This window comes from Heptranchias perlo, chromosome 2 (assembly GCF_035084215.1).
Source record: "Heptranchias perlo isolate sHepPer1 chromosome 2, sHepPer1.hap1, whole genome shotgun sequence".
In the NCBI taxonomy this organism is placed as follows: domain Eukaryota; kingdom Metazoa; phylum Chordata; class Chondrichthyes; order Hexanchiformes; family Hexanchidae; genus Heptranchias; species Heptranchias perlo.
In genome coordinates this window covers 52,982,069-53,009,301 of record NC_090326.1, presented here as the reverse complement: position 1 = coordinate 53,009,301, position 27,233 = coordinate 52,982,069, and the positions used below count along the sequence as shown (strand labels likewise).

The 27,233-nt window shown below is 42.5% G+C and overlaps 1 protein-coding gene across 1 annotated transcript in view; it reads right to left on the bottom strand.

Moving 5' to 3' along the window:
• Nucleotides 1–27,233, bottom strand: part of LOC137339234 (cadherin-12-like) — a 214,152-nt gene that overhangs the window by 47,066 nt on the left and 139,853 nt on the right. The gene's annotated exons all lie outside the window — the stretch shown is intronic.

Genomic DNA, 27,233 nt, shown 5'->3' with positions numbered 1-27,233 from the left:
GGCACCGGTGGGCATGGGGGCCATGGGGGGGGGGGGGGTTCGGCAGTGATTGTTGGGAGGAGGTCAGAGATTGGGGGGTGGGCCGTGATCGTTGGAGGGTAGTTACAGGTAGGCTTGTTGGGCCTGAGGGAAGCACTCCTGCTCCTCCGTGCCCACAAGCTGTGCCAGAAAAGGCACTTACCTGACAGTTTCGGGCCTTCATGCCTCCTTTCACGTGGCATGAAGAAGGCCCGGGAATCCTGGCCCCAAGGGGTTGAAATTGCAAAATCTGCAAAAATGGAGGCTCGCAGCCTCCTTGAAAGGTTTTAATCATCAACTCACCTCCTGGGAGTGGGTTGGTTGCCCGCTCCTCGATCCGCCCTGGTGAAAACCGGAAATGGGCAGGTTGGAGGTGGTTTGGGGCAGGTTGGGGGGGGGGTCTGAAATGGTTGCGATTTTGAATGCCCCCACCCACCCGTTTTTCAATGTTAAAATTGTGCCCTGAGGTCCTCTTCACCTGATTTTCCTCTAAATTTATGCCCAAGCCAAATATAAGGACTATCTCCCGCCTTACTTTTAACTTACTCATTTTTAGCTCATTCTCCCATTTATGTTTTTTTTAAATAGTTGAAAGGAGCAATGACTAAAGTTGACATTCGACTTATGTTGAATTATAATTTTTCTAAACAAAAGGAGGGTGCTGATAATGTTATTCAAGGAAGTCCCTTGGAGGGGGGGCTGTGTCCAACAATGCAAGGGAGTTGAATTAAAGTACAATTAAAATGACAAGCTTGCTTAAGTACCCTGAATTAATGACTGTTTATGCAGCAACATTAATCGAGCTCCCTAGCATTGCCAGACCCAGTGTAACTCCTCCTAGTTAGTTCATCTGATAATGACTTCAGCACTTTCAGTTTAACCAAAAAAACTACAGTCAAAATAAACAGACAGAAAAGGATATTTTCATGAATCAAAATATGTTCTAACAGTATGATTTTAGAAAAGAAGTTCCAGTGCTAATGTCTTTCTTAATGAATAATGACTAAACAACATTGACCCAGAAATTGCTTTTAAATTAATGGTAAGCCTAACAGCGCTCGCCGTTATTAAGGGCGAAATCGAAGAGCAAGTTCTGGCGACCGCACATGCGCAATTAAACACGGAAATCCAGAACTTGCTCTTCATGATTCGCTGGTGATGCGGCAGCTTCACCTTAAAGGGATATCGCCAGCTGCAATCAATGGAATGAACGGACCAATGCCAACTTGCTATCTTGCCCAGCTGGAAATGAACTAATCTTGCCACAAAACAGGTACGCTCAGCTTTGTAAGTCCAAATTATGTTTTAACAGTGTGGTAAGTCATAATGACTGCCAAACAACCTCTCCGGCACTAAAAATTAATTAAAAAAATGTGGAGTCTCATTACTTCTGATTTGAATAGTTTTTGGACATTTAAAAAAAAAGTTTTAAATTAAAAAATTAAAAACATTTTTTTAAACCTTTTCTGTCTGTCTCTTTTAATCTTATCCTCTCTTTATTTCGCTTTCTCTATGCCATTTTATGATACCTTATCAGGCACTTTCTGGTTGTTAGTTTTCATGTTTTGTGAATGAACTGCACTTCCTGGATCTCACAGCGTGGTTTGCTTCAAGCTGATTGGTTGAGAGGCCTTAGCGATCCTTTCACCACTCACACGGCCCGGGAAGGAACGCTGATGTTATTTGAAATCGCAGCTCAAGGAAGTTGGCGGCAAAAAGAACGCGGTAACTTAGTGGGTGAATTTAAATCTAATGAGAGGCGAGCACTGTTGGTTCACAGCTCGGAGCAATTTCCGGCCCCATTAAGAAAAAAAATCACTTTTTAACAGATCGCACTTTAACCCTATTAGTTTAACCAGTGTGCTTACTTGTTACTCATGCTGGCTTGACTCATGATGAGGCATCAAAGTTTGACTTGGCTGCAACTTCCAAGCCTGTGCTCTGAATAGTGGAAAAATTGATTTGTGAAGGTAGTTTTCATTCAATCAAAACCCAATTTTTCACCCATTTCCAACGTGGTCAGTGGGAGCCCAAAAGAAAATAACTAAGAACAGCTAAACCTAGAATTCAGCATTGGCGAGCAAGGGGGAAGCAGTAAAGATGGCTAATGAGAGGTCAGCTATTACAAAATGGAGATCCAAAATGCTATTTGCCTCTGCTGAATTGTATGGGAATGTATACCTTAGTGGGTCTGCTTTCATACAAAGACTGTTCCCCGAGCTCTGTGTTGAGCAGTCACTTGCTTTGATACATGCAGTACTGGATAGCAGTATGTATTAGTGTGAACCAATGGTTGTCTGCAAGGTGGTCTGCCACTGATCCTGAGGCAATGCCAGTACCATCACTTATGCCGGCTCCAGGCAAAGTAGGAGCATCTCTCATGAATGCTCCCATCGCTGCTATAGAAACTTTAGAGCCTAAATAATGGCCAACGTGAACTCACTTGGAAAATGATTACAGGTAAATATAAGGGATGGATTCTGAAACCTCGTTCTTACCCATTGTTATATGCTAATGTAGCTCAATGGGCATGGTGTAGCAGTGGTATGCATGTTGTACCATAGGAGCATCTCACTGGGTCACATTTTGGCAGCAGTTCTGGCTTCATGTAGTCTAAACAAGTGACAATGGCTGTCTCTGAAAGCAGACCCACAGCAAGTACAAAAAGCAGATCCCTGGCACTGATGCAGGTGCATCAGGGTAAGATTAAAGCCTTCTGCATCCCATTTAGCTTAGCAATTAAATGTGCAGGCATTCATTCCCAGATAATGTATCACTTAGTAGTTGGGCATATCCAGAACCAGCAATGAAAATTTCACCACACACAAGAGGTAAACAACAAAAGGAACTATCAAGTGACCAAAATCCAGGGGGGGAGGAAGGAGGGGTGGGGTAGCTGTGCTAATTATAGACAACATAATGGCAATAAAAAAAGGGACATAAAGTAACATTAAGATAGAAACAGAACCCATCTGGATTGAGACAAAAGATAAGAAGGGACCGATCACGTTAATTGGTATATTCTACAGACCACCTAATAGTGGAAGGGAAGTGGAGAATGAAATATGTAAACAAATCTATGAAATGAGTTAAAAAAAATATTGAATAATAATCATGGGAGATTTCAACTAGCCCCAAATAAACTGGCAAGAAGAGGTAGGGAAAGGAGAAACAGGAATGTAGTGTTTACAGTGTGTACAGGACTCCTTTCTTACCCAGTATGTGAGAAGCCCAACAAGAGAGGAATCACTGCTGGATCTGGTAATGGGAAATGAACCAGAGCAGATAAGAAAAGTAGGCACTGGTGAACATCTAGGCAAAAGCAATTACAACATAAGGTTTAAAATAATGATTGATAAAGACATAAGTAAGACAAAGACCAAAATAATAGATTGGAAAAAAGCTAATTTTGAGGGGATGAGAATGGAACTCGGGCAGGTAAACTGGAAAAACATTTTGACAGACAAAGATATAGAACAGCAGTGGGACATATTTAAAAAGGTGATCAATACAGTTCAGGAGAAATCTATTCTTCTAAAAAGCAAGAACAAACTAGCCAATAATGAAACACCATAAATGAATAAAGAAATAAGGGTATTATTGAAACTAAAGAAAAAGGCTTACTCTAAGTACACACACAATAAAGGAGAGGATGACAAAAGGGAATACAAAGGGGTGAGAAAATCAATCAAAAAAACAATTAGGAAAGGAAAGGGAACTACGAGATTAAATTATCAAGGAATATAAAAATAGTATTCTACAGACACATAAATAACAAAAGAAAAATCAGGATAGGGACAGGGCCACTCAGGGATGCACAAGATAAACTCATAGGTAATGACAATGAAATGGCAGAAATATTGAATAGTTACTTTGCCTCCGTATTTACCAGGGAGACTAACAAGGAGGCAGGAAATTTGAAGAAGAGAGCGAGAAAGATATTAAAACATTTAAGATAGAAAGGGGGAGATAATTGATAAACTAAATCAAACTTAGGGAGGATAAGACCCCCTCGTCCAGGTGGATTGCATCCGCGAATGTTAAAAGTTAGGAAGGAGAAAGCGGAGGCACTATTACATACATATAAAAATTCATTAGAAAAGGGAATAGTGCCAGAGGACTGGCGGAGAGCTAATATTATTACCATATTTAAATAGGGAGACAGAACAAGTCCAGGGAACTATAGACCAGTTAGCTTAATGTCAGTGGTTGGAAAGATAATGGAATCTTTACTCAAAGATGTAATAGAAAGACATCTAGAGAATGAAAATATAACAAAGAATAGTCAGCACAGATTTCAAAAGGGAAGGTCATGCTTGACCAACCTTATTGAATTCTTTGAAGAAGTAACAGAAAGAATAGACAAGGGTAATGTAATAGATGTAGTATATTTGGATTTTCAAAAGGCCTTGTCGACTCATGACTAAGATCAGAGCATAAGGAGTCAGGGGACAGATAGCAGAATGGATAGCAAATTTGCTACAAAACAGAAAACAGAGAGTAGGGGTTAAGGGTAGCTACTCAGACTGGCAAAAGGTGGGAAGTGGTGTTCCACAGGGATCGGTGCTGGGACCACTGTTGTTCACAGTTTACATTAACGATTTGGATTCGGAAGTAAAATTTCAAAATTTACAGAGGACAACAAATTGGGGGGTGTAGTTAATACAAAGGAAGAATGCATCAAAATACAAGAGGACATTAATAAACTTGCAGAATGGGCGTGTAATTGACAAATGAATTTCAATATAGATAAGTGTGAGGTGGTGCATTTTGGTTGGAAGAATAAGGAGACCTCGTACTGCTTGGATAATAAGAGTCTAAATGGGATAGAGGAGCAAAGGGATTAAGGAGTACAGATACACAAATCACTAAAGTAGCGAAGCAGGTTAATAAGACCATAAAAAAGGCAAATCAAGCCTTAGGGTTCATTTCTAGAAGGATAGAATTGAAAAGTAAAGAAGTTATGTTAAACTTGTATAGAACCTTGATTAGACCACACTTGGAATATTGTGTGCAGTTCTGGTCTCCATATTATAGAAAGGATATAGACGCATTGGAGAGGGTGCAAAAAAGATTCACAAGGATGATACCAGAACTGAAAGTATATCCTTATCAGGAAAGGCTGAACAGGCTGGGCCTCTTTTCTCTAGAAAAGAGAAGGCTGAGGGGTGACCTCATAGAGGTCTTTAAGAAAATGTTTCCACTTGTGGGGGAATCCAAAACTAGAGGTCATAAATATAAAATACTAACTAATAAATCCAATAGGGAATTCAGGAGAAACTTCTTACCCAAAGAGTGATAAGAATGCAGAATGAGCTACCACAAGGAGTAGTTGAAGCAAATAGCATAGATGCATTTAAGGAGAAGCTTGACAAGCACATGAGGGAGAAAGGAACAGAAGGATATGCTGATAGGGTTAGATGAAGTAGGGAGTGAGGAGGCTCATGTGGAACATAAAAGCCGGCATAGACGAGTTGGGCCAAATGGCCCGTTTCTGTGCTGTAGTTTTGATGTAACTTGATGTAAAATATTTGACTTCTGTGATGTCCCTTGTAGATGCCTGAACATCCCTGCGGTATAAAGGTTGAAGACAGTGGCACTGTTAATTCACTGCCACTGCCAATACATTGCAGATGGTTTACTATTTCTGCAGGTGGCATACTGAATCACAGCCTCCATGGTGAGCTTGAACCTTATCCTGCACTGTTCTTGCACCAACCCCCGTAGTTGATTCTGTTTTGGCACATCCACTACCTGAAGTAGTGCCTGCTGTACTACCAGGCTACTCTCTCCTTCTCCTCCTGCTCCACTGGAATATGCACATGCCATGCCCAAGCTCTTAGGAATAAAACTCCATTGTACTATTCAGTTCTTACAATGTTATGACACTTTGATATTTTTCCATTCATTAAAATCGCTAATGTAAGATTTAGCCTAGAGTATGAGCTCACTTTTCAATTGCAGCTCAGAAAAGCTGCATGAGCCCCTCATTATGAACCATTAAAAGACATTTAGCAACATTTAGCTTTTTTTTCTTACTTTTCATTAATGTTTGTTAGTCCATTTTTGGATACTCATCCTGATGATTATGCATGTTCAAGGGTCCCAGAGAGGTGGTAGCAGGGAGTTAAAAGCAGAGCAGAGCTGCTTGTGCAATGGAATGTTCTCATTCTTGTGTTATTAAAATTCGCTTGTTGTTGTTCCACATGGCTGAACATGATTAGAAGAAGCCACATCACCACAAATGTGTTAACTCCTATCTTGGAAGAGCAGTCTGTTATTACACCAGTGCAACTTTTTTCCTTTTCTTATATCAGATATCCTTGTGGCCTCTCCCCATTAAGTTGCTACTTTAGTACAAAATTTATGGTAATACTGCAAAAAAAGCATTATAGAAGTTTTCTGTATAATATTGTAAACCTTGTTAGGGAAAAGCATTATGTCAGTTTTCCCTGTGAACAAAGGCTTTCTGTTTATCCAAAACAAGCTTTTTATGACCTTGTGCAAGAGAGGGTCTCTTTGAGTAATGAGCATCTGATGTCATGCTTATCTCCTGTTCATAACTTGGGTAAAGGGAGTTATCCATACTTTGGTAGTAGTGTGAGATGCTTTAGACAAGGATAAGAGTTATTGATAACTCAGAGGCAACTAATCATGAGGGAGGTGGTAAAGCTAGATGTTTGCATAAGGGAGTAGGACTGACGGCAGCCCCATGAAATAGAGAGGATGATTGATGGGAGGCCCATATACAGCTGATTGTGTCTAAAAGTATATAAAGTTGGGAGCTTCTTCGCATTGATTAGAATGTTCTCGGAGTGAGGTTGGACCATTCAACTAATCAAAGACCTTCGAGAGGTGCACCTCGAATGTTTGTACAGTGATAGACTTTGTCAGGTTGTATTCATCTTACTAGTATGTTTAATTGTACTCTTGTATTTTAACATCTTTGTTACTTATTGTAGCTTCTTAATAAAGCTATTATACTTTGGAACAAAACACCTAGCAGCCTTTTTGCTTAAAATCTAGAACCGTAAAATAGATTACTTACAAATACCTATGCTGTGAACTGATGATGCTGAGAACATTTAAATACTTAAGATGAGAGTCTGGTTGTGAGAGTTCTATGAATCAAAGCTCAATTCAAGGTTAAAGTTCAGCAGTAAAAAAAACTCTATGTACCACACAATCATTTAAAATATGAATCAGTCCAAGTTATAAAATGAGATTCTAAACAAATATCAGCAAACACAAATGTAGATCCTCTTGTTATTGAGTCCTCTTCGAGTTTATAATGTTCATGTTGACTGCAGAGCTCGTGGATTAACAGCAGAGGTCCCAACTGCTCTGCTTTCCAAACCAGCCCAGTTTTTTTCTCTGACTGAACCTCACTGTGAAACATAGAATAGCAACTAATGCATTAAAGCAAATGTTTGACACTCTCTGCGAGATACCAACCCATAGAAAATGTACCACCCGTGTGCACAAAACAGACCTTGAATGTGCATACACTTAGACAGTGAGTTATGTCTAGTTCTAGTGGAAAGATTGATGGCTGTGACAGTATGTTCCCAAAAGGGCTACGACCAGGGCCTACTGATTCATGGTGATTGAATAAGGGAAATTCTGTTTTTATTACATAGGATTCCAGAACTTTAAAAAAAAACATAAATCAGTGGCTCCGACTATGACACCTTTATAAGGACTGATCACTCCTCCACCTGCTCCCTACTGTTAACTATTACTAAATCATTAGATTGAAAATCTACTAAGTGGGCACTGAGGCTTTTAATCAGGCTGTATAACAACAAAACTCACTCCTGAAACATTCTATAATCCCTAAAATAAACCACACAACCATTATTTCAGTGATAAATAATAGCAGATAAAATAATTTTGTGTTGTCGTTGTGAAATTCACTGTCGCAGTGGGGCATAGGCTAGACTGTTTAAAATAACTATATGATTTGTGCTAGCACTGGTGCACCCTTTAGTTAGGCTCCTGTAACAATGCTGTCATTGAAAATTCAGGGGGAAAATCCAAAGGAAGAATTGTCTCTTATTGGTAAGTGAGAATATTCAACAAAAGCTCTCTGTGGCCGCAGGCAATAACTGCAATAATTTCTATTTTAAAGATCAGGTCCTTTGTTTCCTGGATCAACAAAATGTTATTCTTTCCACTCTGCCCGAGTTCATTTTCTCTGCCCATCCTGCTACTGTACTTCATTGCAGAAGATGCTATGGTCATATTTCATTTATGTGTCTGACTACACCCTAAAGGCAAATGATTACACATTATCAAGAGATGACTACAAAAAGATTAAAGTTTACACTTTATGATAAATAAATGCTACAGCCCTGCTCCTCTTTCCTCCTCATGAGGGAAAAAAGCTTGCTCTAGTGTTTCTTGCTTTAAAAACTCTGGTTCCATCGTATTGAAAATCTGATTGGCAGAGACGTTTTGGAATCCATGCTCTTTATCAACACAGAATATAGAAAGTATGAAACACCTCTTGTATAATCTCCACTTATATTATCAGTAAAGTGTTTTATCCCACATTTCAAAACTCACTCATATTTTATCACTTGTAATTGTTGTCATCTCCGCTGACTATCCGTGAACTTAAAAGTTCCTTACATAGGAAACATTCCTCGCTCTTTTTTGTTATTCCATCCTTATTGCTAAATTATGAAAACACTTGCATTTGTTTTGAATCATGTTTTTTTTTAAATTACTGTTTTCATTTTATAAGCAAGTCAGCATTTAGCCTGGTTTGAAAAATATACTATTTTACCCAGTTATACTGCTCGGGAATTTCTTGCAGCGGCGATATTGTCATAAATATTAGAGGGTTGTGCGCCCCGATCCTCCAGTGGCGAATTTACACTAAAATTTGCAGCAGAACGAATTAGATTACGCTGCAGCGAGCACAGCGGCGAAGCCAATGCTCAGTGCTCATCAGACTTTATTACTTGCAAGTTATATCGGTCTTCGATGCGCTTTACCGCGAAAGTAATTGTTTTATTTATTTACGTGTATTTTTTTTTATTTACTCATTTTCTCTTGTGGGGGGGGGGGGACCTCCCTAAAACATAGTTGCAGGGAATAAACTTTTTTATTTATCAATTGAGGTGGTGGTATCAGGCATCCTACATGTATAAAAGTAGAACCGCAGCATCAGTGCACAGAACTGAAGTGCTGGGACCCAGGGGTCCCTTTTAACCCTTAAAGAGGCGATTATATTTTTCCTTCGTGTGTTTTTTTTTAAGTGGCGTCAATCGTTAAAAGCATAACTACTTCTTAAGTAATGTTCACTGATCAATAATGCAACGTAATTTACGCGGTGTTTTCTATAAAACAGGTACAGGTGTACAAATAAGGAACGCGGTTCTAATAGACAAGCTTTCAACATGTTACAAGTAATAATTAACCTTTTGTTTTGGAAAACTGGAACTTAATTATACAGTGAAAATCTGATCATTTACTCTTTCACAATGTAGTTTAAGAAAAAGAAGTGATCATAATAGCTGATTATTTGTGGTGAATGGAATGAGGGAGAGTCGAGAAAATTTATACTGAGGAAAAGAAATATTGGAATTCAGCAATCTTAAACTCTTAAATCTTTCCCCTTTTCCTGGTGTATCTATTTAAGGATTACTATATAAAGAATTGCAAATCTTCCCCCCCCCCCCATTGCAAGTAGCTTGATTTGGAAATACCAGCCATGGGATCATTAATTCATTACAGATAATTTCTGATAACCACAATCCATATTTTTCTTTCTAGAGCTGGAAATAGCCGGCACCGTTATTTAAAAGCCTAAGTGGCTGTTGCGAGAAAACTGGCGTAAGTCCAGAAATTTGTGAACGCCACTAACTTGACTGGTGGGTGCAGCTGTGAAGATCAGCGTGCCAGCCTTTCAGTGAGGGGTATCGGTGGAGCGATCCAGAAATCCCAGGAAATTATGATGGGGCGTGAATAATGGGAAGCTCACATACGCCATAGTTTCCTGCAACTTCTCGTTTAGATTAGTGGTGTGTGCCATTATTACGATGCTGTTTTCCAGGAAATTCCAGGCCATTCTTTTATCTGTAGTATCTTAACTTTTATTTGCCAAATACCACCTTCTTAGACTATCCCAGATCTTGTAAATCAGTGATTAAAAAAAGACAATAACCATAAAAATAAAATTCATTTTCACCGGAGGAGAATTTTCGTAATGACGCGTGCTCTACAAACAACGTAGGCACTTAGAACAACTATAATTATTTGAAACTAATTACTCAGTAAAATAGTGACTGCTTTCGTTTTAAGGTTGTCTTTTCAAACACACATCTAACTACACTGCCTCATTGGATATGCCATTTTGACTAAGGTAGTTTGGGGTGGGTTCTTGCAAGAAGTCATTACACTGGCCACCCTATTAAGAATTGTCTCCAGTTATTCTTTGAATTGATTAGCTGCACAATAGAACACACGATTAAATGGAGGGAAGAAATGTTGATTAATATGCCATCTGCTCAATTCCGCAGTGCGTGGTTCTTTGATTGACAGAATACACAAATAAAATTGTTTGATTTCAGTAAAACAACTTTAGTGCCTCACCATCTGCTCCACAAATGAGAAGTAAGTGACACTGTAAAGCACAGATATCTAGCAAACACAGAAACTAAGCACAGGAATAGCAAATCGACCAGCAGTAATTGCAGAAGTTCCCAGTTGTAAAATCAGACTCAATCGCTCAAACCAGGCGAAGGTACAGAGGGACCATTTTAGTGGTGGTGTTAATCCACCAGGGTTGGAAATAGGCTGTCTGTCAGTAAGTCTCCAGATAAAAGGAGTTTCTAGACTCATAATCATAATATTGGGATGGTACATCTGAGATTGCAATGTTCTGCAGTCTGTCTCCAGTGGCCTCATCCAGTTGCTCCTATTTACATCCAATAATGGCACACAGCACATTTGGGAACAAGGTGGATGCTAAAGTCTTCCTCTGTATGCAAACAGCATTCCAGCAGCTTTATTTTTCTTCATTATGCCAATCGCATGAGAGTCAATGCTGTATTTTTGCCAATAGTTGAGGGCAGTTAATAACTAAACCTGGCAAACTTACGTTCCCGACATAATGTAGTGAATTGTTTGTCTCTGGCACTACTTATCAGCAACAAATACACAAGGTTCTACCTATTTAATTAATACTATCTGATGCCCTGTGATGTTGCACATGGTGAGTTGGAAGTTTTATTAAAAAAAGGCAGTTATTCCATGTATTATTATCAGGGACACTGTTTTATCATGCACTGGGGGTGACACTGGGATTTGGGAGCACTGGGATGGGATCTCAGGTTCAGAGTGTAGTAGTACTTTGGTGGGGGTGGGGGAGGTGGGCAAGGCACTGAAGACTGTGAAGAGGGGTTCTGGGAACAATGAAGCAAATCTTTGGATCTGGGATCACTGGGAGAGGAGTTGTGTGAACTGAGTGCAGACAAAAAGGAGGTCCCTGGGATTAGAAGCAATAAGGCCCCACTCTGGGATCAGGGAGGACTGGAACAGGACTGGGACTGGGAGTTCTGTGCTGGAGATGGACAAGTGAAATGGTTGTGGGAGAATTGGTGGAGGCCAGTGTCTGGCAATTTTTGGAGAGGGGGGATTGGCAGGATCTGACAGTATTGGGAGTCTGGCTCGAACAGCCATGTAAAATGTAGCCTTGAATTAAACTTTGATTAATGGGATGAAAGTTTTAGGGTCTTACAACCCTTATCAGGCACTACCTTCCCCCCGCCCCCCCCGCCCATGTTACTGCCTTTCAACCTCCTTCCAACCAATCAATAGGCCTTTTTGGGGTATCAAGCAACCCCACCACTTTCCTCATCATCAGTCAGTCCCTCGTTTTTATACAAAATACTTGAGGCTCCAAAAATAGTTTGCCATCTTTCTCAGAAGAGAAAGATTTTTAACAGAATTTGAAGCGAGAACGAAGAGAGTTTTGATGTGTTTAATATGGACAGCAGCAAATCAGAAAAATCTCAATAAAAAAACAAACTGAAATTCTCTTGAATTCACATCAGCCAGTTCCTGGCCTTTAAATGAATTCCTTAAAGCACTAAGTATATTATTAGTGAAGATGTCAACTTATAAGTTTTTAATAAACATAATTTTTTCTTAAAAACATCATCTCGTAAAATGCCTCAACTCACTGGGCTTACTGTCCTCCATTAAAACGTTGGTTCCCAACTGAGCGTGAGGAGCAGGACCAAATGAACAGACAAATTTACATTTACACAGTGCCTTACATGTTCTCAGGACGTCCCAAAGCGCTTCACAACCATTGAAGTCCAATGAAATACTCCCGCTGAAGGGAGTCCCTGCCCCTGGTTATGTCCTTGCCTGTCATTTGCCTAGTGAGGGATCAACAGAAATTCCATATTTTACAATGCAAAGAGAAAACTCCCGGAAACGGCGGAGAACTGGTCTCTGCCCTTTTCCTCGGGGTTCCTCCAATCTCCCGCTGGAGTTACGACAGGAAACTGGAGGAACCCCAGGAGGAATTTTTGCGTCCCTTGTTTTGTTTTATGACTGTCCAACAAATAATGTTACTGTTAATCACAGGGGCCATCTGTCTCTGAGCAGCTCATAATAGTAAAGGAGCAGTTGCTAATATTTTAAATGTGAACCTTGTTGAATAAGTCTTTGGGAAATCAATCTCCATTTGGCTTTGAAGTCGTTTGGAAAAAGTAACAAAACTCACGAATCCTCACAGGATGAGGGGATACACCTTTGTGCTTCAACTCAGATAAACTGCTGGGAAATTCTGCAACTGCATAGGCTCAGAATCCATAGATGTGGCTGATAACTTCTTTCATCTGTTCTGGAAAAAATGTCAGGTCAAAACGTAAGCTTTTGAGACAAGATGAAGCTTTCAAGTAAAAATTTTAATAAAGACAAGTCAATGGGTAAATTTAATAATGACACTTTGAAATATGTAATTGTTGATTTTTTAAATTTAGTTTAAAATCTTATTTTGGACATTAGGGGGGTTGAATTGGTTAACCCCCGAAAACGGGCGCTGGGATCGCAGTGCGCGATTAACTGCGCCCTTTCGTTGTGATGCAGGCAGCACGTAACATTCATGCTGCCTGATGATTTAAATGATTGCTGCGTGCAGCCAGAGCAACCTGCGCTGTTGATTGGCTGCATACACCAGCAGGGGGCCCCAATATTGGGAGTGGCTAGCACTACTTAAAGCCAGCCTGCACCTCTTAAAGGCGATGTGCAGTCTGGCTGCAGGAAGAGTTGGAATTTATTTGGCAACTAGCTCTGTGCTGCGGGATAGTGAGGAGTGACTGCGCCTGCGAGAGAACGTGCACCAAGGTTCTCAGACTGTGCATTAGAGGCCTTGGTGGAGGAGGTGGAGGCATGGAGGGGCATCCTATATCCACAGGGGGGCAGGAGGCTCTCCAGACATATGCTGAAGAGGGAGTAGGAAGAAGTCGCGCACAAGGTAAATGCCAGGAGTATTGCACCACTCACATGGATGCAGTGTAGGAAGAAGTTCAATGATTTGACACAAGTGGTCAAGGTGAGTGAGTTCAACTGTCGAGTGACATCTCCTACCAACTGCACCACTCATCCACTGCTCCACGGACTACACCCCCCATCACCCATCTAACAACAAACTCTTTCAATCGGTACTCAACTCTTCAAATCAGATGCTTCATCTCACCCTCACACATTACCACTCTTGCAAGTCACACACACACTGGCAGCTATTCAACTATGACAGCCACATCACCCAAACATCTTGCAGGACACTCATTGATACACTTCTCTCTTTTTTACAGGAAAAGATGGGGCACAAAAGTAGGCAGCAGGAAAGATCTGGGGGAGGACAGGCATGCCTACACATCCTCACCGCTATAGAGGAGACAGTGTTGTCTACCATTGAATGGGCTGTCGCTGCTGGAGGTATCGATGATGAGGGTCTCTGAATACCCAATCTTCCTTCTTGCTCCCCACCTCTCCCTCATCCCACAATCTTTTCTGACTCATGTGCTGCAGATGGTGTAAGCACGCACATCTTACTTTCTCTTCTCCCCTCACCTCAACTCAACACGTGTCCCTTTGTCATTTCAGATATCCAAGAACTGGACCTGCCCAGTCAGAGGAGGCAGAGGAAGACCATAGTAATGATGCAGACACACCGTCACGCGATCTTATACTCGCAGCTACCAGCTCAGATACTGACACTGTACGTACTTTAGAGGCTAGGATGGAGGAGGGATCTGCATGTGGTGAGACACCGGGCACAAGTGCGCAGGTGCCAGGTGAGGGGAACAGATACCGCAGGTGCCAGCTCGCTGGAGGGCGAGGTCACTCACTAGTTCAGCTGCAGAGGAGTCAGATGATGACTTTGATGGGCCAGGCTACAGAAGTAGGCTGATGGGAGTACACAACCAAATGCTTGGTGCACTGGAAAGCCTGCCAGAAAGCCTGCGCACAATGTCAAGGGGCATGGAGGAGTCCAGCTCCATGCCCCTTGGCACAGGGCTTTGTGCAGAGATTGGAGCCCATCCTTTCCCACATGGAACGGGTGGTCACCTTCATCAGCACACCTGTGGAACCCACCATGATGCGCCATCTGATGACTGATGTCTCAGCTTCCATTGCAGCACAAACATCTGCAATCCAAGGTCTGCATTTGGAGCTCAGAATGTTGCTCTGGAAGCTCAGACTGCTGTGTTACAGGCTCAGACTGCTGCTATCATGGCTCTGGGTACCACTGTGGAATGGGGCTTCCAGGGCATCACAGCAGTCCGGCAATCTGTTCTCCAGCAGATCACCAGGATTGCTGAAGCGCCGCCCCAGAGAGTGGCAGTGGTGCCATGGAAGACGAACCTGCTGTCCTCTCTCAGGATGACAGCATTCCTGCTCCCACCTCTGCCACTCCGCCAGTGCCCTTGACATTGCCTGTCAGCCAGACAGTCCAGACTGCTGCAGCCCATGCTGAGATGGTGCAGTCTGAAGCCAGGCCCTCCCAGCCCAGAGCTGCTCGAGGTCGTCCTCCAAGGCCTTCTGCATGCTCCTCCATTGAAGGTCAGCATCCACCCAGCCACTGGGGATGCACCTCGTAGAAGCACTAGGAAAGGTAAAGACACACAAACAACAGGCACTAAGGGAATGCACAAGGGTGAATAGTCTCAGTTTGTTTGAATCATTTGATGTGTAAATTTATAAATGTGGTTATGAATTTGTATTTGGTGTTGGTTTTCATTTCTGCGATGAGCTGAGGGAGGAAGCAATTTGTAATCATAAGGAGGGTGATTTGATGGTCACGTGGGAGAGGAAAGGTAAGGAGTGTGGGACTGTTGGTGAATGGGGAGGTGTCATTGAGATTACTGATATCGCTCATTAATCACCTGATCACGCAGAGCCCTGGCAGACAGGGCCTGTCCACCTTGTTTCCTCCCTTCCTCTTCCTCCAATTCCTCCTCTACTTCCTCCTCCATCTCTTCCTCTGGCTCAGGTTCTTGCCGGATAGGTGATGGCAAGGGCTGTTCCCTCATGATGGCGAGGTTGTGCAGCATGCAACGACAAATCTTGATACCAGCTCAGCTGAGTACTGCAGGGCTCCACCAGAACAGTCCAAGCAACAGAATCGTTGCTTGAGGAAGTCTATGGTGTACTCGATGATGTTCCATGTGGCAGCATGGCTCTCATTGTCGGCCTGCTGTGCACGTGTGCATGCATTCCGGACCGGAGTCATGAGCCATTTCATGAGGGGATAACCCTTGTCAACCAGTAACCAGCCTTTGAAATGTAGGTGACACGTTGGACTGCCACAGAATGAAGGAATCATAACTGCTGCCAGGATAGAGAGCACTGACCTGCATGATGCACTACATGCGGTCGCACACCAGCTGCATATTGAGGGAGTGGAATCCCTTTCTGTTCATCAATATGGCTGAGTTCAGATGAGGAGCACACAAGGCAATTAGCGTGCAGTCAATGGCACCCTGCACCACGGGGAAGCCTGCAATGCGAACAAACCCTCGTGCTCGCCCATGCTGCTTGTCAAGAGGGAACATGATCAATCTGTTTCTGAGTGTGTACAGATCCTCCACAACCTCCCTTATACAGCAGTGCACTGCAAACTGCGAGATGTTGCTTGCATTTGCAGCAGCAGCCTGAAAGGAGCCAGGGCCGCAAAAATTAAGCACCACGGTTCCCTTGACAGCCACAGGCAATGATATCCTTGCCCTGCTCTGAGGCTACAGTTGTGACTGCAGCAGTTGACAAATCTCAGTCATGACCTCTTTACTGAACTGCAGCTGTCGGATGCACTGGTGTTTGCTGAAGTTGAGGTAATAGAATTGATCTCTGAAGGCCCTCGTTTAATATGGCCTCCTGCTGAATAACCTGCGCCGCCTCCTCCTCCTCCCTCTTCTGGCAGCTTGTTCTGCTCTGTGTGGCCTCTCTGCATGCTCCCAGTCATGTTCAATGCCCAGAGAAAGCCCTAGAAAGCCACCCATGTCTTGAAGCAGTGTACTATTTTAAATGCCATTAACAGTACTGCAGGACGACCCAGACCACTCTCTATATAATATTGCAACTTTCTCTAATAGGAAACTTCCACAAACACCCACAATTGTACCAGCAGCCAGAATAACTAATCCAGCAACTAACCTATAACTCCTGCATGATCCCTTTATATAGTGCTGGTGGGGGTAGGGGGGGGGCCTTTAACTCCTGTTCAGTTGTGCGAGGCTAGGACAGTGCGTAGGCTGATGCGAGGAGATCGAAAATGCTGCCGGCTGCTTCAAATCAGCGTCGCACACTGATTAACGTCATAATCTCCCTACTCTACATGCTTCTGGCATTTCAACCTCCTTTACCAAGATGGTGCCCTGCGCACGTCATGCTGGAAGCGTGTGTGCGCATCTCAGACGCTATTTTCGGTGCATAGGAGTCCGCGTAGTCCCTACAAATCGGGCCCTACACAGCCCAATTTAGGCTCCTAGAAGTTTTGGTCACAGAAAAATGGTGGTGAACATTTTTTTTTTGATTGATCCATTTTCTTTTTCTTTTTTTCAAATATTGGTTTTTCTAACTGTTAATTCAGCATTGATTATTTACATCAGCCATTAGTAGTTTCTCACCAGCAGTTTCCCAGTGGCTTTCCTCACTTTTGATTTGTATGTTGTCTATTTCAGTTCTGATTTGCTGCTGTTTTATTTGGAACCAATCAATGAAGTGTGGCTTTACAGGAAGTGTTACACAACAGGCAGTTTGTGCTCAGTGGAAGACTGCAGTATCTTATAGAGGGAATGATATAGGGCCTATCGAAACATTATGAAATTTAAGCCAAACTCGGTAACACTATTAAAACTGTGAGCTCAAAACACTTTAAAAGAATGAATACAAATCCGATCTCTTAATAATCTAAAGAAAACCTTGCTTAATTAGATTACGTTACAGACATAACCAGGCGAGTTTTCAGGTGTCATGATTTGATTTCTTAACAAAATAATTGTTCTTGTAAATCACCTATTCAAAAACCCAGGGGATGTAGCAGTTTCCAGTTTGGAATTTGAACTACTGATTCAGAGTTGAGCCACAGTACTCACAGGTTAAATTAACAAATAAAGAAATGAGCCGAATGACCTAATAAGAAATAGATCACCCAATAATCCATAGGTACTGATTCGAAATTTGGGAGCTACGGCCCACAGAGACAGAGATAAAGTTTGTTTTAATTCACAAATATTGGGGTGCCCTTCATTATGCAAGAAGTCTAGCCCAGGATGGCGACAATTTTCATCTGAGGACATAATGCCCCAGTTTATTTGGCTATGCACTTGAAATGTCGTAACTTACAAGGTTACGGACCAAGAGCTGGAAAGTGGGATTAGGCTGGAAAGCTCTTTTTCGGCCGGAACAGACACGCTGGGCCGAATGGCCTCCTTCTGTGCTGTAAATTTCTATGATTCTATGATTTACACACTAGGAAGCAATCCCAGGCGCAGAAAAACAGGTAAATGCTATCCCCATCATTCCCTCTGAACAAAATGAAAGGCCCTGACAATTACAGGGTGGTGGGGATGGAGCGGGGACGCATGTCAGTGGCCAAGAAACCCAGAAATACCAGGAAGGCGGAGGTTCGGCAGGACCTCCATATTCCTGGTATTTCTGGTTTGCAGGCTGGCCAACTGCTGAGCGGGAAAGCCTGTGGTAGCAAGCCGCAGCCTGGGACCATTCCATAAAGCACTCCTGCTCCTTCTAGCCCACAAGCAGTGCTGGATAAGTTCTGGCAGCTCCTGCCTCCCAAGCCCTGGGAAACCTGGCATGTAGCCATTAAATTCAAATGGCTCACAAAATCTGAGGAGCGGAGCCTTATTTAAATATTATAATGACGGAACCGCCTCTCCAGAGCGGGTTACTTGAACCCCAAACCTGCCACGGTTAAACAAGAAGTAGGCACGTTCGCAGTGGGTTGGGGTCGGGTTTTGCACTTTTGTTAATTTAACGGCCACGCCCCCCCCCCCCCCCCACCACCAATGTGAGGGGGTTAAAATATGCCCCAAAGTCTCCAGCTGGACAAGCCAACTTCCATAAGTAATAACAGCTACCAGATGGGGACCAAAGGGTGAACTTTCACACGTACATAGTCTCAGGGAGAGATGGAGTACACAGTCTTCACAATGGAACATTATAATAAGCACATCTATATACATTTAAGGGACACAATAGTCCATTTTTTGCCTCAGTTTCCCTTCTCACAGGTACTTTTGAGCAGGTACAGAGGCAGCGGTTAGTCAGGAACGGGAATGTTTTTTGGCGTAACAATAGGAGAAAGACAAGCTGTCTTATGGAACATCAATTATTTTATCCTTCAATCACTACATAAAAGTATGTACAATGTTTCATGTGGCTGCAAGTTAGATCCGTATATGTGTCTCATACCAGCCAGACTGGTTTATGATCTTCTCATCCTGGCACAGTAGATTACTTTAACTGAAATGGGTAGCAGTCAAATTGTTCGAAAATGCTCTCTATTCGTCTGCTGGTGCAGATGGTTAGAATTTCTTTTTCATCCGTAGCCAAAGCATATGTATTCTTCAATAATACAATCATTCTACTTACTTTGCCTGGCTCATATTATAAAGCCCCCCCCCACCAGACAATAAGTGATCAAAGCAGCAAAATCACTGAGGACCTCGAACACTTGCTTTATGAATGGAATACACTGAATTGTTTGTTTGGTTGTCCCTATGCTCAGCTTCCATCTGCATGAGCCACATTATCAGGCTGGAGCCTAATCCTCCAACAACCAGCTTTACAGCTAATCATCACATTCAATCAAAGACTGGCTGAGGAGGAAAGAGTCACAAGTTGAACCTGAGTATTGTTTATTAACATATGAGATGCTTTGTGGTGGATTGTAGATCTAAAGATGGATGAATGGAAGGGTTTGGAGTTAACCTATGTTATTGGATTGACTGTAGGGAACATTATTTTCTCATGAGTGGAAGCAATCAGGGACTCAGGGCTTCAGGGAAGACAGTAACAGGCATTGAATTGTTGCTGTCTTTCTAGTTGATCCTCCTTTCTTCCATGGATATGCATGAGCCAATGATAGTCTGGAATAACACATTTGTTACATTTTGAATGCAGGCGGACATAATTCAGTGGAGATTCCAGAAATCTCCCCAGGTAATTCGAATGATCTAGTGGCAAAAATATATATCAAACTGCTATGATATTAGAGAGTCATGGTAGGTACAGCAATTCTACTCACAAAAGACATAAGGGCCGGTAAGCTATTCCGGCACACAGCACTGGGACTACTGCTCCAGCGGTGCTTCATGCACCTGCACCCAAATGAGCTGAATTCATCCCATAGTTCAAGGTCAGCTAATAATAACATTGAAATGTTGCACCCAGGGCATAACCCATGATGCGCTGAGAGTGTGCTAAGCTTGGAGGAAGGAGGGGGGGGGGGGTGGATTTTGGACACCATTAATACACAAATGGCTGCTACAGCTGCAGCACCAGAGGAAAAGCAGCCTTGTGAAGCCCAAAAGATGAGCAAGAGTTAGGCTGTGTGGTCCTAGTGCAAGGTCAGGGCCATTCAGGAAAAAAATAAATACAATTTTTCCTTTAGCGCCTGTTAACAATACTTCTTTAGGTGCTTCAGCCACATTATGGAGGGGTGAGGAGCCCGAATTTGAAAAGGTTTTGGTGCCAATGTCCATGCTAGCTGCTGGCTGACAGCATTGGGGTATGTTAGGAATATATTAGGGGTATCGAGTGCTGCATCCAATAATATGAAAAGTTGGCATCTGATATGTTTGAGCACAACGTGAAACATCCTTTGTACTTCCACCCTCATCAGTCATTTGCAACCATTTTACAAACTTCACCAATAATCTTTTTGGAGAAGCTGAACCTCTTTAAACACTGCTCTCTTGTTAGAATGAAGAAAGTTACATTTATATAGCATCCTTTGCAGACACAGGTGCCTGGATATTAACTCAGAGTCGGGAAGTGAGTGGCGGGGGGTGCATGGGGGAAAAATGTTCAGGTGGGAAGCCCGGAAGTAAGGGTTTCCCGCACCTCGTGACGATTCAGATGGTAGGACGTCTTTAAAATTTTTTCAACAGGTTTCGCGCTCAACAGCCAGATTGACAGGCTGATGCCTGTAGGGCGGGAAAACAGCCAGGGGGGAGATCGAGGACTTCGGGATTTGGATTGGGGGGGGGGCAATATCTTGGGGGGGGGTAGGGAAAGTCAGACATCGTGGGGGGTGTTGAAGCGCATTGGACATTGTGGTGGGAATCGACCGATTGCGGGGTGTTTAAAAGGTAAGCTTGGTGAGCTGCGGGGAAGCTCTCTTGCTCCTCCTGGCCCACAAGCAGTGCAATAAAGGCACTTACCTCATCGATCCAGCCCTGCTCGCCTCCTTTTACCTGCCGTGATTCCCATGGCCCGGGAAACCCGTGCTGGAGGCGTTAAATTCTAATGCCTGTTAAATTCAATATAAAATCACCTCATTAACATGTGATAATGAGGTAAACTGCTCTATAAGGACCCACCCACCTATACTAATTATCGACCCGCCTCCGGCGAGTAGGTTACTCGCTTTCAGCCAAGCGGGCCTCCGTTAAACTCGGATGTGGCGCATTGGAGCCGGGTTGTGGTTGCGCTGGAAAATTCTATTATTTTAACTTCCCACCCGCCCCCAACCCACCCATTCTTGGGGGTTAAAATTCCCCCCAGGATGCCCCAAAGCAATTCACAACAAAGGAGTTACTTTTTGAAGTGTAATTACTGTTGCAAACACTGCCAATTGTGCACAACAACAACAACTTACATTTATATAGCGCCTTTAACACAGTAAAATGTCCCAAGGCGTTTCACGGGAGAGTTATCTAACCAAAGGCACAGCCGCCAATGGTGGAGCAAAGAGAATCGGGGACACGCAAGAAGCCAGAATTGGAGGAGCTCAGAGATTTTGGAAGGTTGTAGGGTTGGAGGAGATTGCAGAGATAGGGAGGGGCGGGGCCTTGGAGGAATTTGAAAAGAAGGATGAGAATTTTAAAATCGAGGCGTTGCCGGACCGGGAGTCAATGTAGGTCATTGAGGACAGGGGTGCTGGGTGAATGGGACTTGGTGCGAGTTAGGATACGGGCAGCAGAGTTTTGGATGAGCTCAAGTTTATGGAGGGTGCAAGGCGGAAGGCCGGCCAAGAGAGCTTTGGAATAGTCGAGCCTAGAGGTAACAAAAGCTTGGATGCAGTTTTCTACAGCAGATGAGCTGAGGCAGGGGCAGAGACGGGTGATGTTACGGAGGTGGATGTAGGCGGTCTTGGTGATGGAGAGGATATGGGGTTGGAAGTTCATCTCAGGGTTAAATAGGATGCCAAGGTTGCGAACCGTCTGGTTCAGCCTCAGACAGTGGCCAGGGGAAGGGATGGAGTCCGCGACTGGGGAACAGAGATTGTGGCGGGACTGGAAACAACATCTTTGATCTTCCCAATATTTAATTGGAGGAAATTTCTGCTCATCCAATAATGGATGTCGAACAAGCAGCATGACAGTGGAGGGGTCAAGAGAGAAGGTGGTGAGGTAGAGCTGGGTGTTGTCAATGTACATGTGGAACCTGACGTGTTTTCGGATGATTTCGCCGAGGGGCAGCATGCAGATGAAATATAGGAGGGAGCTAAGGATAGATCCTTGGAGGACATCAGAGGTGATGGTGCGGGAGCGGGAAGAGAAGCCATTGCAGTTGATTCTCTGGCAATGACTGGATTGATAGGAATGGAACCAGACAAGAGCAGTCTCACCCAATTGGACAATGGAGGAGAGGCATTGGAGGAAGATGATGTGATGAACCCTATCAAAGGCTGCAGACAGTTCGAGAAAGATGAGGAGGGATAGTTTACCATGGTCACAGTCACACAGGATGTCACTTGTGACTTTGATAAGGGCTGTTTCAATTCTGTGGCACGGGCAGAAAACTGATTGGATGGGTTATAACATGGAGTTGCAGGAAAGATGCACAGTATGTTCTCACAAAGAACAAATGAGATAAATACCCAGACAATCTACCTTAGTGCTGTTGGTTAAGGAATAAATATTGGACAAGGGGCCAGGAGAACTCCTTCCTCTTCTTTGAATTTGTCATGGGATCTTTTACATGCATCTCAACTGGGGTCTTGGTTTAGCATCTTAAAGATGGAACCGTTGGCAATGCAGAACTCCCGCAGTGCTGCACTGAAGTGCCTAGAACCAACTCTCCATGATATCCGAAGTCAGTGTCGAACACTATTGTAAAGTAAAGGATAAGCAAACATTCTTTGGAATTTAGTCGTTCCTACTCTCTTGACTGAAACTGGTCAGAGTTTGATTTGCAAGTAAATTTTTTTTTATTCGTTCATGGGATGTTGGCGTCGCTGGCGAGGCCAGCATTTATTGCCCATCCTTAATTGCCCTTGAGAAGGTGGTGGTGAGCCGCCTTCTTGAACCGCTGCAGTCCGTGTGGTGAAGGTTCTCCCACAGTGTTGTTAGGAAGGGAGTTCCAGGATTTTGACCCAGAGACGATGAAGGAACGGTGATATATTTCAAAGTCGGGATGGTGTGTGACTTGGAGGGGAACGTGCAGGTGGTGTTGTTCCCATGTGCCTGCTGCCCTTGTCCTTCTAGTTGGTAAATCTCAATTAGTAGTCTGGAATTTAATTTGATTACTCTTGGGGGTGGTATTCAAATATTATATTCAAATAATGCCACGGGAGCTTTGATATATTCAAATAATGCCACGGGAGCTTTGATATCAACATTTTACGTGCTCCCAGCATGTGCATGACACTAACAAAGCTGCATTTATTGCCCATCCCTAACTGCCTAGTGGTGAGGGGCTTTCTCCTTGAATTGCTACAGTGGTGATCCTACAATGGTGTTAGGTGGAGAATTCCAAGGTTTGATCCAGCAGTGATGATGGAATGGCGATATGGGTCCAACATAGGATGGTGTGTGATTTGGAGGGGAACTTGGAGGTGATGGTGTTCACACAATTGCTGCTTTTGTCCTTCTCGGTGGTAGAGGTCGGGGAGCTGGGAAATGCTGTTGAAGTAAGCATTACTTAATGAATGGTTTTAAATTGGTGTCGGCAGAAATTCAGATTAATGTTAAACACCTGTCCGTTCTGAATCAGAGACCTTTAGAAGGCTTGTTAAGTCAAGGATTTAATGATATTCTCATTTAATTTTGTCATATTTTTAAGGGAGCTACAAATTCATTTGAACAATAAATAATTTTTGGAAGTTTCTTTTCATTTTACTGCTGCATCAGGAGTCCATTGCTCTGTAGCTGCTGGAAATGTTTTGCTTTTCAGGGCCCACTGGAAACATACAAAACATTTTCTACCCACTTGTCTTCTCAAATGCATGTCCTCCATTGAAAAGGTTAAGAATTGATTCCACACCATGATAGGGAAGAGATAGCTGGTTGTGATTAGATATCTCATTGCGCTGCGTGTCAAGTTATGAAATTAAAAACTACTGATATGATAGCATATCATATGTGTCACTGCTCAGAACTATGGAAAATGAACAAGTCATTACAGTGGTAATTTAAATTCCAAGTAAGGTAATATAAGGCATAGGGAAACTGTTAATGTGAGGATTAGGGCCAGAGACCTAAAACCAGATGAATTTTAGGACCAGGACCCAAAACAGGACCAGATCAGCAGCAAAGATTTTCTCATTATGTTCACTGACAGCAATGATGTATTATTTCCCACTTTGCCTCTTTCCTTCCCCATTTCAAAAGATATTTTGTTAATCATTCATTGACCGAAAGGGTAGGCAAATAAGTTGAACTTAGACTATATATTAGAAGGAGAATAAAAGGAGCACAGGCTGACTCACCCTCAGATTTTCTTTCACTTATCTTGCAGGGAAACACCTAAGGGGTGAAATTGGTCTTTGGCAGAAGGGCAAAATGGACAAAAAGGACAAAAAGGAATCGGTAGCCCATTTTACTCCAGTGGATTTTCTGTTCCATTGACTTCATTGGAAAAGATAATCGGGCGGGGTGTAAAGAAAGCTGCTGATTCGTTATCGCCTGATTTGCGCTGGAAATTTCACCGCCCCCAACTCTTAGAATTTATTTCATCAAATTGTGCTGGAATGGCACAGATCATGCAAACTTACTGGCAAATGACTTCTATGTGTCAGCTTGAACTCTCACTTCACGAGTCAGAAGGTTATGAGTTTGAGCCCACTCCAGGCACTTGTACACATAATCCAAGCCTGACACTTTACTGCAGTTCTGTGGGAGTGCTGTATTGTCAAAGGCACTGATATAATTCAAATGAAATATTAAGCCAAGGCCCTGCTTGCCTGTCCCACTGGTTCAGATGGATGTCAGAAATCTTATGGCACAATTCGAAGAAGCTCTGCTGATGTTCTGCTCAACTAACACCACCAAAAAACTGGTTACAGTATCCAGTGTGCTCTGTGCAAACTAGCTGCTATTTTTAACCTATGTAGCACCAGTGACCGTGCTTTAAAAAAGTAATGCATACTTTGTGAAGTGGCTTAGAGTGTCCTCAGAAATGCGCTAAGGCGCTAAATGAATGAGAGTTCTTTCTTTCTAAATTCCTTGATGAATTCCTTAATGAACGAATCATTAGAGCAGACTGCCATGAATCAGTTTGCTCCTTTTGTAAAAAAAAACACCCACATTTGTCTTGTTGCTTCCACCTCCACATCCTCCACATATACAAACATGGATTTTTTTTTTTGCAGTAATATAATTAGTTGATTAAAAAAAACATATAAATAAAGCAAAATCTACATAATTATTTTATTTTTTATAGAATTAGCAATTTAATTTAATTTAGCTGAGTTATATAATTATTTTTATTGTCTAGTATACTGATTAAATGGGAATGCTACTCAGTTAGCACAACAAATCAAAATTAAATGACCCAAATGTCAGCCAGACTCTCGCACTCCAAGATCCTCATTTAAATATCAAATCAGTAATGTAGCAATTCTTAAAACAACGTTCTGCAGATCTAATTACGAATGGAACATGCGGGATATGTGCAAAAATCAACTTCAAGCTAATTAACCCTACAGATAATATAGAGAACCCACATTCACCCAATTTGCAAAACATGAGAAAGGCTATGAGCTTCTTGGAGGCAAAATTGGACCCCGTAGAGTCCGTTTTTTAGGCATGCACTACTCAGTTTTTCAGTTTCTTCTGCAGCCTAATCAGTGGACCTTAAAGGGACTACTGGAGGTCACCAACAAAACAGTAAGCTTTTTGTTTTTAAACTTACCTCAATGTTCTGCCAGCCTGCCATCTCCCAGGACCTACTGGAGGACTACTGCCAGCGTTGCAACTGGCCCAAATTGGTCTGGAGTTCACTGGCAAGCCGTCTCTGGATGCCTAATTGGCATCCACAGCTCTCCAGAATTATGGCAATGAGGTTTAAGGCCCAATTTGGGATGAGCCTTGGGCCTCCAGCTTCCGGTGCGCGTATCAAATGCGTCGCGGATGTCGCACTAAAAAACGGGCCTAAACTAATGTCTTTCCCCTTGTTTCCCCATTGGGGATCTCACAACTTTTAGAATCTTGTGACTACCCTATATTGCTACTTTAAATTCTTTCAAATGATGCATGGAAACCAGAGGTATGACATGTACTGTATCATCACATCAGTCACTGACTTTTACCCGACAATTATATGTCACACAATTATATTTAGATTACTGGGATCTAAAGGAATAAATTGCCTTCCTTTCTCTAATTTATTCCCCTACTCCAGCATGGAGTTTGCACTTTACACATTTAGATTCTGCATTCACCCACGTAACCATAGTAATTGCACTTCATAAAGCAATTCATAATTGTAAAGCGTGTTGGGATGTCCTGTGAGATATAATAAGAGATAATATACATGTGATCCTTTCTTTCTTCCTCGATTTCTTGCTGAACTGTGCAATAGGTAGTGCTGCCTACACTTGTCTTTGTTTCGAAATCCCTCCATGGCTTCACTCTACCCTATTTGTGGAATATTCTCCAGCTATGTGTTTAAGTCCGCATCCTCTGTTTATCTGACTGTGGTTTACTGCTTGTTCTCTTCCCACTCCACTCTTATCAACTTTTCAGGCATATTCTCCTGTCCTCTGAATTATTTTTTATAAAAGCACCGCACCTTGCTATATTTGTCGATGCCTTCGTTAGCCTCCAAAAAATCTATCTTTTCAACTACATGTTCAGTATCTGCTGCATCCTCACTCACTTTCTACTAGGTGTTTACCTCACTCCTTTTATACTATTCTGCAATATTTGTATTGGAAGAATACTATATAGGCAAGTTGTTGGTGTTTGGCTCTATTAATACATATCTATATGAAGCCTGTGCTAGATAAGAGATGTGATCAAGTTACTCGATATGAGTCTCATTTAAAATAACTTTACAAAGTAAGAACACTGCACCAATCAAATAAGGTTGCATTTATTACTATTCAAATAAAAGTATCAATGGGCAATTGGTGACACTATTCTTCCAAACTTTGCCTACAGAATTTTCTTCTTAATCGTAAGCCTTAGTACTGTGTGTGTATATATATATATATATATATATATATGAAATCCTATTCAATGGAATCAATCATCCTAAGAAATGTTTCATTTTGAAGCTGG